This window comes from Amblyraja radiata, chromosome 34 (assembly GCF_010909765.2).
Source record: "Amblyraja radiata isolate CabotCenter1 chromosome 34, sAmbRad1.1.pri, whole genome shotgun sequence".
NCBI lineage: Eukaryota > Metazoa > Chordata > Chondrichthyes > Rajiformes > Rajidae > Amblyraja > Amblyraja radiata.
In genome coordinates, this window is record NC_045989.1 from 14,629,249 (window position 1) to 14,639,906 (window position 10,658).

General features: G+C 43.3%; 1 pseudogene; it reads right to left on the reverse strand.

The window, feature by feature from the left end:
• Window positions 1-214: 214 nt before the first annotated feature.
• Window positions 215-6,908, reverse strand: LOC116991474 (annotated as a pseudogene).
• Window positions 6,909-10,658: the final 3,750 nt, after the last annotated feature.

The window sequence follows — 10,658 nt, forward strand, 5'->3', positions numbered from 1 at the left end:
CAAACCCCCCCTCCCCCTCACAATCCCTCCTCCCCCCCCTCGCAAACCCCTCCAGCACAAATACACACTTCCTCTGCCACCCCGCACCCCCCTCCCCCATCACACGTCTTCCGTGGTGAGTGGGAGCCAATGGGTCCCACTTAGTCTAGTATACTATTAAAAGTATCGTCTTGTTTGTCTGTGATATCAAGGAACTACGCCAAAACGGTACACATTAGTGCAAAATTTCTTGCAGAATCTTACTCAGCTTTTCCCCGTAGTCATTCGTATCAAGTTTCTTCACATTTGATGTTATATTTTACAAGTAATTTAACTTTTTTAAACTTAAAAACTCAAGATTTGGGAATAAAGGGGGGACCAGTTGTTCCCAATGTGGCACAGAGCTTAGAAACAAAGCAAGGCTGGCATCAAACAAGGACCGCTGGGCACCGACTGATTCTGATTCAGTGATGCGGGAGGTGTTCATCACTTCACGTCAGTGACCCACAACTGGGACAGCCAGAGAGTCTGAGTACTGCTGGTCACAGTTACAGGCAAAGTTCCCCAAATCAGCTACCCTTGAGTGCAGGCCCATGGTTCTGAGTCAAAGGGGCTGAAGTCTGAAGACTCCCCTGAAAATATCTCCAAACCTGGATTATCAATGGATAGACAATTCCACCCAGGGTTGATAAAATGCGTAAGAAAGAACTGCAGATGCTGGTATAAATCGAAGGTAGACGCAAAATACTGGAGTAACTCAGCGGGTGAGGCAGCACCTCTGGAGAGAAGGAATGGGTGACGTTTCGGGTCGCGACTCTTCTTCAGACTGATGTGAGGGGAGGGGGTGGGACAAAGATAGAATGTAGGTGGAGACAATAAGACTAGTGGGAGAACTGGGAAGGAGAAAGGGATGGAGAGAGAAAGTAAGGGCTATCTGAAGTTAGAGAAGTCAATGTTCATACCGCTGGGGTGTAAACTACCCAAGCGAAATATGTTCCTCCAATTTGCGCTGGGTCTCACTCTGGCAATGGAGGAGGCCCAGGAGAGAAAGGTCAGATTGGGAATGTGACGGGGAGTTGAAGTGCTGAGCCACCAGGAGTTGATGAGGTCAGTGAGTTTGGCATGGGTGCAGGAGGTAGCACCAAAGCAATCGTCAATGTAGCGGAGGTAGAGTTCGGGGATAGGGCCAGTGTATGAACCAACCTACAACGAAAGGAACAAGTCCACGTCTTCGATCTGCTTCCAACGCTTGGGTCAGGGTCTTAGCTCGTAGAGGGAAGTCCTCATCAGTCTCTAGTAAGCAGAGTTTTATCTAAGTGATCAGTCTTCGTTTCTCTATGGAAGAGTAAGCCTTCCAAAAAAATAGTTACATGATCTGTCAGAGTGATAGAGCATGGAAACAGGCCCTTCAGCCCAACTTGTGAATGCAGACCAAGATACTTTGTCTAAGATAGTTGCATTTGTCCACGTTTGGCTCGTATTCCTCCAAACCTATCCAAATGTCTTTTAAATGTTATTATTATACATGCCTTAAGTATTTCCTCTGGCAGCTCATTCCATACACCCATGTGTGAAAATGTTGCCCTTAGGTCCCCCTCACATTAAACCTGTTTCCTATGGTTCTTGATTATCCTTCTCTAGGATAAAGACTGTGCATTTACCCTCTGTATTCCTCTCATGATGTAAATAACTTTATAAGATTAACAGTATAATCTTCTCTGCCCCATTTCCACCTTAATGGCATCTTTCCTATAGCAGGGTAACCAAAACTAAACACAATACAAGTGCAGCCTTACCACTGCTTTGTGTTATGTGAAACACTCCACTGCTGATGGTTCATAAGATCTCATGGAAGCCTCGTTTTGAGCTACCAAATCAGTCCTGAGTTTATCCCATCAAACACGACTGTAATGCTACAGAGCAATATGCAGTGTCCGTGGTGTCAAGATGGATTTTGTCTCTTTAAGGAATATACAATGGTCACTCCTACCATTGTTGTTATGAGCAGCAAAGAGGAAGCAATTATGGATTTGAGTGTTACCTCTAAGTGAAGTTGGAATAACTGCATCAAATTTGTTCATAACATATCAGACTGCTGTAGTATCGATTGGAATTGATGATCTGGAAATGAATCTTTACTGAGTTTAAATAGGGAGCAGAAAGATCAGAAGGGCATTGGAGGGAAGACTTATCTGGTCAGAGGCATATGCGACAAGTCGGGAGGCGAGCACAGCATCTTCCGCACCAGGGTCACTGGATTTCAGCTCCGCGATCTTGGCTTTTCTCGCAGCCAGCATGGTGACCAATGTTGACTCACTGACTGTGCTCTGTCGCATATACAATCCAAGTTAACACATGTCCTCTCAACTCTCACATTTAGTGACTAGATTACAGTAGAGATCGCAGATAAGCCACAGGTCTCAGTAGGTTTTGCCCTTTCTCACCCATAACATAATAACATAACATTACATCCCAGTTGAATTTTCTGGGGAAAGGAGGAAAATATTTGATTAGGATGGCATATCAGAGGTATTCTACATAGATTTCTGCCACGTTGGCAAGGCTCCACGTGACGGAATGCTCAGAAAAGTGAAAGGCAGCAGAATCCCAATGGGAAATGGACAGATTTGGATAGAAATCAGCTCAGTGACCTTAGTAAAGCACTTGACCGAGTTACTGCATGGTGGGCTGGTCCAAAAGGTTAGGGCACCTGGGATCTAGAGCAGGCTGGCAGCTTGTTTTCTTGAATTAAATTTGGCCATGTCACTGCGAGTGAGGAAATAGTTTCTTATCTGCAGGAAGATATTGACAGACTGGCTAGATGGACACTGGGTGGTAGTTTGGAGAAGTGTGAGGGTGCATTTGGGGAGGACAAACAATGTTGGGGAAACATGAGAAATGGGATATTGATAAATGGAGAAACTAAGGGATCCCACTACAAAACTCCACATGTGCCCAGCGTGTGAGGGTTAGGGAGAGAAGGAAGGCAAACAGGAGATTTGCTCTTGTGGGACAGTCATAAAATACAAGAGCCTGCAGATGTGAATAAAGCTCCAGTTAGACCACTGGTGGAGCACAATGCAGAGTTCTGGTTACCATACGGCAAGAGTGTGATGACGCTACACAGAAGGTTTACAAGGATGTCGTTGGGATTAGATCATTTCCAACCTTGGAATGGGAAGTATAAGACGTAGAACAATGTTTTTTTCATGCAGAGAGAGGTTAGGGTCTGGAACCCACTTAATGCGAGGAGGGAGAACAGATGCCATCCCAAGTTTAGACAGTGCCTGGATGTGTACTAGAACAGCCATGCTCAGCGGGTAAGTGGGCGAAGACTCGGGAAGTGGGAATCACTCAATTTATGTTAGATCGGCACAATTGGCTGAATTGTCTCCTTCTGTCTTCATAAGTTTTCACAATGAAAGCCATTTGGGATAATTTTGTTCAATATCTAACCAGAGGCAGTTATTTCAGGTTAATGGAAAGTCCCCATCTTGTCCTATGATTGATGCCAGCTATAGGAAGTCCCTTTGTTGGGGAGATGGGCAGTCCACCCTGAGCCAGGCCCTGTGCTGCTCATGGCAGCACCAACTCGGGTCCCACCAGCAGAGGGTTTGAGGCAGCAGCAAGAAGCCAATGTCCAGTCACATTTGCAAAAGATGGAAGCCAAGGCCAGCTGAGAAGGTACATTCCCCCCCCAAATAAATCCTTCCCCAACTTTCCCTCAATCTATTCTTTGCACAAATCACAAACAGTTTGGTTCAATTATTCCAAGAGGGATTGTTGAAACCTCATTGCAGTTAGTCAGTGCCTGAGTGTGTACTAGAACAGTCACGTCCGGACACTGAGTGGGAGAAAATCAGGGAGAAAGGCAGAAATGTATTGTCGACTGAGCATAGTATGTCAGGAAGGAGAGCTGGACACTGGGAGGGGTCGCGTGGTACCTGCAGCACTCCACCCCCACCGCTGTTGGGGTGATGGTGCAAGAAGTGATCAGGGAGCCCCAGCATCACCGCCAGCCAGTCCATCATGCTTATCTCCAGCTCCGTGCAGGCGGGGCTCGAGGCCTGCAAATCAAAAACAGTCAGTGATTCCACGAATATTCAGGGCACAGATTCCCAGAGATTCTCCACCCTCTCCAAAAAGTCCCTACACTAATCTCAAGTGTCACTGATCTCTTAACAGATATTGGTCCTGATTACTATAGGGAGGTTACATGAAAACAGTTGATTTCCCAAGACTGTTATTTCTGCTTCATTCTCCAGAATGAATTGCTCTAGGAAACTATCCTGAGTATGAACTCATTCTCAGGGCTACCATTTCCAACTTGATCAATACATCTACAGAAAGATTAAAGACCTCCATTGTTATTGTCCTGCTCTTTTGATAAACCCCACTACTGATGAGTACTGTTCTTTCCTACAGTGTGCCACTATTTGGGGACGGAGCACTACTCCTACCAATGCTTTCTTTCCCTCGTCACCTTTTCGCTGACCGTCCTCTCCAGCTCGGAGTGATTCTTACCCAAGTGAAGCCCAGGCAGTTGATGGCGTCTGCCAGCATGTCACCGAGCAGCAAGGGCCAGGAGGTGAGAGCGGGAAAGTAGGCGTGCAAGTGTGGGCTCTGCCAGTGGACCAGCTGCAGCAGGAGAGAGAGGCAGAGTTAGAGACCTGCTCTGAACTTGCCCACCCCAGGGCACCAGCTGCCACATCCCCAGATTTCTGATATTATTTTCCTTCAGGAAACTCACCTCCGATCAAGTGAACATGTGAAACTGAAAAAAGCTTGGACAGTCAAATATTCTGCTCCAAAAATGAGTTTAGATCACGAGGCACAGCTATTTTAATCAGGAAGGGGGTTCCAGTCATCCTATTATCGACCATCACCGACCCCAGGAGAAGGTTTGTAGTTGTAACAGCAAATCTATATGGCACACAGGTGGCACTAGTCAATATATATGGACCAAATTGGGACGACCCATCATTTTTCTCTAGCTTCATAACATCACTCCCAAATCTCAAAGGCCACCAACTGATATTAGGGGGGGGGGGGATTTTAATTGTGTATTACATCCTTATTTGGACAGATCCAACCCGAGACCTAATTGTAAAATTTCAAATTCTGGTGCTGTTATCAATTCATTTATAGAATCCTATACACTTTTTGACCCCTGGAGAAGAAATAACCCAAAAACAAAACAATATTCCTTTTTTTCCCCAGTACACTATTCTTATTCAAGAATTGATTTTTTTCTTGTAGATAGTAGGATCCTTTCCATGGTTAAGGGGAGCCAGTATAACAGTATTGTTATTTCTGACCACAGCCCTGCGGAACTAGATATATGCTTCCTAGACTGCCCTAGACCTCGACGCACTTGGCGGTTTGATCCTCTGTTGCTATCTAGGGAGTCCTTCAAAAGATTTCTTTCTCAACAAATATGCAAATTAATAATACTCCGTACATGCACTTAGCGACTATCTTGGAGGCTCTTAAAGCCTACCTTCGAGGCCAGATAATCTCATATACAGCATATGAGAGGAAGTAATATAAACAACTTCTCACAGAACTGTCCCACAGTGTAGCGGAAATAGACCGTTTGTATGCCAATTCGCCAACACCTGAACTTTACAAGAAGAAATTATTACTAAGACGGAATTTGACAATTTATCCACCAGACAAGCAGAACGATTAATATCCAAATCAAAGCAAATTTTCTATGAACATGGAGAAAAGGCAGGAAAACATTTAGCTCACCAGATCAGACAGTCCACAGCCGCCAGTACTATTCCTAAAATTCTATCATCGCCGGGGGTAAAGACTACTGATCCAGATGCCATCAATGACCAGTTTAAGCAGTTTTATTTTTCCCTCTATGCTTCAGAACCACCCAGTGATCTGTCATGTATTCCTGCCTTCTTGGACAGCCTGTACATCCCAGAAATTACTACAGAGGACCAAGCACAAATTGACAGGGAAATATCAACCGAAGAAATATACAAGCAATTAAATCAATGCAGAGCAACAAAGCTCTAGGACCAGACGGTTTCCCAATTGAAATATACAAAGAATTTGCAATCAAGCTGGCTCCAACACTTAAGTTGTTGTATCAGGAAATTTTTAGCCAACAGAAACTACCTCAAACAATGTGGCAGGCAACCATATCAGTCCTACTTAAAAAAGATAAAAACCCACTATTGTGTGGTACATACCGCCCTGTAAGCTTGTTGAATTGTGATTATAAAATCCTCACAAAAATTTTAGCCACCAGTCTTGAAACAGTAGTCTCCAAAGTTATTAACCCTGACCAAACTGGATTTATACCGGGCAGGCAGTCGTTATATAACATGCGGGGCCTACTTAATGTATTGTATACACCTCACACCACAGAACAATCGGAAATAATTATTTCTTTAGATGCCGAGAAGGCATTCGACCGTGTCGAATGGCAATATTTGTTTGCTGTTCTCAAAAGATTTGGCTTTGGTCCATCATTTTTATCATGGATTAAATTATTATATTTTGCGCCAACGGCAGCTGTACGGACCAACAATATAGTCTCTGACTACTTCCAGCTCTATAGGGGCTGCAGACAGGGCTGCAGCCTTTCTCCCTACTTATTTGATTTGGCAACAGAACCACTTGCTATAGCTCTTAGGACAGAAGATGGTATCAGAGGTATCTTTCGAAGTGGTAAATCTCACAAAGTATCGCTGTGCGCGGACGACCTGCTGGTATATATATCCAACCCAACTGACTCCATACCAAAGCTACTGCATATATTAGAGAATTTTGGCCGCCTGTCAGGTTATTAGATAAATTACTCAAAGAGCTTGCTTTTCCCAATCAATCACACTGATGGCAACTACACCAGCTTCCCATTTAAGTTTGAGAAAAATGTCTTTACTTACCTGGGAATTAAAGTCACCCATACCATGGGAGGTTTACACAGCCACAACTTTAAATCATTATTAGAACGAACAACACAGGACTTCAAAAAATGGTCAACGCTACCACTCTCATTAATAGGCCGCATCAATATCGTTAAAATGACAGTTTTACCTAGATTTCTTTATCTTTTTCAAATGATCCCCATATTCATACCTCGGACAACTTTTCAACAATTAGATAGACTAATCTCCTCATTTGGAACAATTCAAATCCCAGGATGAAGAAAATATACTTGGAAGTTCCTAAGAAGGCGGGTGGTCTAGGTTTGCCTAACTTTATCTATTGCTACTGCGATGCAAATATTGTAAAACTTTTACATTGGACATATTCATAGGGCACATGGCACAGACTGGGCACAGATGGAATTCCTATCTAATCCACTACCGAAAATCACCTGTTCACTACCTTATAATCGTAAAATACAAATGACAAACCCAGCGGTTAAAACTTTGCTTAAAATATGGCTACAGTTCAGGAGACATTTTGGACTAAAAGGTACCAGCAGGCTTTTCCCGGTGGCAAATAATCAATTTTTTACATCCTCCATGTTAGATACTGCTTTTTCATATTGGCATAGGAATGGACTGGTATATTTTTGTGACTTGTTTACTGACGGAACGTTTACTTCCTTTAAAATGCTTGCTGAAGACCACAATATACCCAGATCTCATTTCTTCAGGTATCTTCAAATACGTAGCTTTGCTAAAACAGTGTTTCCCTCATTTCCTTATCTGTCCACTAAGAGCCAATTAGACACTATTCTGGTTGGACCCCTTTGACAAGAAACGTGTTTCAGCAATTTACACATTAATACAGGAATTAAAACAGATAACCTGGAACAAAACTAAAGCGGCATGGGAGAGGGACCTGGGTGTAAAGCTTTCTGATGAGGTGTGGCGAGAGAGCTTAATTCGTATACACACCTCTTCGTTGTGTATACGCCATGGGGGTGATCCAATTTAAAGTGCTCCACCGTCTTCATTATTCAAAAGACAATCTTGCCAGAATCCTTTCTACCACGGATCCTGGCTGCCCTAGATGTGGCCATAGCCCAGCCTCTGTAGGACACATGTTTTGGACATGTCCCTCTCTCAACAGCTACTGGGGTAACATATTTGAGGTATCCTCCCATTTCTGCAGACAAACTATACATCCTGACTTGCACACAGCTATCTTTGGAATACGACCCACAAACTGTAAGCTTGCTAATTTACAAGCAAATGCTTTAGAATTTGCATCATTGCTTGCTCGCAGGCTTATTCTTTTCAATTAAAAGTAAAAAAAAGCTCCATCTTTTTTGCAGTGGTTAAAGGAGGTGCTCTCCTTTTTACCCTTGGAAAAGATCAGGTATAAACGGTGCAAAGCCTGCAGAAACTTCGCTTTGACCTGGAACCCTTTTATAAATTTTATTAAAGATTTTTTCTTTAACTGAAAATATTGTCTACACAGTCATAATCATTTATCTATATTTGTTTGTTGCTGTTGTTAACATGTAACATTTGAACACAAAGATTCTGCCTTTTTATTTTTTTATTATAATATATTTTTTTATTTCTCTTTTTTGAGCCTTGGGGATGGGGAGGGGGATATATACGTTTTGTACTGTTTTGTTGGTGTTCTCTGTAAATTTGTGTTTATAACTCGAAAACCAAAAATAGTTATTAAAAACATCCCTGGGATAGTCCATTAGCTATTTCCTTCCAGTGTGAAAACGACCCATTTGTTTGTCCGAGTCTTTTTTAAGAAGGGCTCTAAAACTGGCCTGTAGTTTCCTGCCTTTCTCCCTTTCTGAACAAGGGATTCACATCGTCTTTATCCAATCTTATAAAACATAGGAAATAGGTGCGGGAGTAGGCCATTCGGCCCTTCGACTGAACTGATGTACATAGATGACTGTTCCGCAGAAGATAAGATAACAGTCACTGGAACAGACGTCAGTAGTTATTTCTTAGAAATGCTCCTCTCTAGTAGTTTTTGGAAGAATGACTTTACTTGACTTGAAGAGTATATAAGAAATTGTAAAACACTGTATCTTTGAGTGGCTGCTCAGGGAGCACTGAGTATATTGGTATACTCTCTGCACTGGTCCCCGTCGCTCCCGTCATGACGAATTGTGTAAAGCTTGGCATGGTTTACATTTAACCCTTTGTGTTGTTGTCTGTATTCAGTGGTGAACTTTATCATTGACGTAGTCGGCAGGATTTCGCTGGGACCATCAACAGCCGACTAAATGGCCGCAGTTTGACTGGGATCAGATGGGAGAACAAAGTGCACTAGTATACTATTCAAAGTCCTGTCTTGTTTCTCTATATGTGTGTGTGTGTGTGTGTGTGTGTGTGTGTGTGTGCTGATTGAGATTGTATCTTCGCCAAAACGGTACACGGTAGCACTAAACATTTTGCAGAACTTTACTCAGCTTTTTCCCGTCGTCGATCTTGTCAACTTTCCGTCAGATTTGATGTTATATTTCTCGTTATTAATATTTAAACGTTAAAAAAAACAACTTTAACAAGATTTTTACTGTTAAAATCCTTCCTGCCAGCTTCCAACAAACTTCGATACAAAGTTGCAATACAGGAACACTCTGTGCTTCCACCAACTTTTCACCAGAATGGGATATCACAGTCCTCCACCTGACATTTGCAACAATGTTGCCATCATACAACACTTACTCCAGCTCCTGGTAGGACAGAAGGGGGAGGGTGAATTGGTATGGCAATTGGGGCAGTGCAATTGGAATTTGTTTAAAGTCCTGTGCTGGAGGAGACAGGGGAGTGCTGGAATCTTACGTTTGGCAATGGGTTGACTAGACCAGTTGGTCTAGTATATACTATTAAAAGTCATCTTGTTTCTATGTGTGTGTGTGTGCGTCTGTGTGATCTATGCCAACGCGGGACATTTGCAAAAATGTTGCAATCATAAAACACTAACTCCTGCCAGTACAAGGGGGGAGGGGCCAGGGGAAGTGGAATTGGAAGTGCTGGGGGAGGCAGGAGAAGTGGAATTGGATTTTTTCTTAAGTCCAGTGCTGGGGAGGCAGGGGAATGGTGGAATCTTACGTTGGGGACGGTTTGTGTTGGGGGACCAGGCCTCCCCTGGGGGCCATGGGTGAGTGGTGAAATATTGCGTTCTAGTATAGTATACTATTTATTAGACCTACTTGGTCTAGTATACTATTAAAGTATTGTCTTGTTTCTGTGTGTGTGTGTGTGATGATATCTACACCAAAACGGTATATGGTAGCGCTACATTTTTTGCAGATCCTTACTCTGCTTTTTCCCGTCGTTGCCCTTGTCAAGTTTCTTTCAGATCTGATGTTATATTTCACAAGTTATTGATATTTAACGGTTTAAAAAAGCCAACTTTAAAAAGATTTTTACTGTTAAATCCTTGCAGCCCCAGCCTACAACAAAAATCCATACAAAATTGCAATCCAGGAACTCTCTGTGCTTCCACCTGAAGTCCCCCCGATATTTGCAACAATGTTGCCATCCGAGAACCCTTACTCCTGTTCCTGCCAGCGCTGGAGGGGGAGGGGCCAAGGGAAGTGGAATTGGGATTGGAAATGCTGGCAGTGCAATTGGATTTTTTTAAAGTCCAGTGCTGGGGGAGGCAAGGGAGTTGTGGAATCTTGCGTTGGGGAACGGGTTGCGCTGGGGGATCCAGCCTGCAGTGGGGGCTATGGGTAAGTGGTGGAATATTGCGTTGGGAGAACGGGTTGCGTTTGGGGA